Genomic DNA, 1,201 nt, shown 5'->3' with positions numbered 1-1,201 from the left:
CCCCCCCCCCACCCACCCCCCACCCTCTTCAGTGTGAATCACTTGAATGACATGTGAGCTCCTGAGACGTGTGCGAGGCAAAGTTCCCTTTGAAGAGACAATTTTGTTTGACATTCAATTACAGAGCGTGTGTCTGTAGGTGTGGGAGGTAATATATGAACAAATCAGCTCATTTTCACSTCCCTCAGATCTGGTCCTACTACAAATTCACCTTTTCATATTGGAATCCATGGAACTTCAGTTTGACACAACGCCACACACTCAACCAAATACTGATGCAAATGTATTCTCCTATTATCTCCTTCAATCGGCACGGCCCTCTGYGCTTCATCCTGACTTTGCTGAGGTCACACACAGTCGACACTTCTCTCTGCGTGCACAAGGGGTTGCTGTTACCTCGTGGTTCCGATRAAGGGTGTGCAGTGAAATAAAGATCCACTCTCTGTGTGGTGAGAGTCTGCTCCGAGCTGYAAGTGTGAACAGCAAGTATGAAACGAGTCCATAATGAGAGCTGTCTCTATCTGCTACCAGGCTCTGAGGAAGGTTGTGCCTCCTTCCTGCGCTGTCAGGTTCATTCAGATCGATTGTTTAAATACTGCTGGGCCTTCATGAGCTCATGCATCTCTAAGWGTGAATTGTTTGTCTGCCTGGACGTGTCAACATCACACTTAAACTGTTTGCATAAATGGGTTTCAACAAGCTAAAATGGAGAACTCTTAATTATGGCCCTCTCTGTCAGTTCAAGATGGCTGCAAACTGAAGAGAAGAGGGGATTTTGAAATATGCTGCCATTACTTTTAATTATGTCATAAATTAGCCAACATATTTCCAACAGCACATCTGAGCTCCTCAGGTCACTCCACACTTTTGACAAGGACAAAAGTTTAAAGGGATGTTTAAGCAATTATGGAGTGAGTTTCTGTGGGAAAAAAATATGAATATATCACCAGTGCTGTGATCTTGAGGTGTTTGTGTTTATTTGTCATACTTTTTGTTGATGTAGATAATTGTCAGGGTTTAGTATACTTCAGTTTACTGGGTTCTCTCTCAAAGGGTGCACATCATTTGCAGCCCGGGTGACAAAGCGGATAGCCGGGTTGGAGTGGTTTGACTTCTCTTTCAAACTACCCGTCAGCTAATCAGCCAAATGCCCCGCTCAAACCACAGGTTATTTCAGCTAAACTACTGACATATATATATA

Source organism: Austrofundulus limnaeus, unplaced genomic scaffold, assembly GCF_001266775.1.
Source record: "Austrofundulus limnaeus strain Quisiro unplaced genomic scaffold, Austrofundulus_limnaeus-1.0 Scaffold289, whole genome shotgun sequence".
Classification (NCBI taxonomy): Eukaryota; Metazoa; Chordata; class Actinopteri; order Cyprinodontiformes; family Rivulidae; genus Austrofundulus; species Austrofundulus limnaeus.
The sequence above is the reverse complement of the archived record's forward strand: the minus strand, read 5'-3'. Positions refer to the sequence as shown.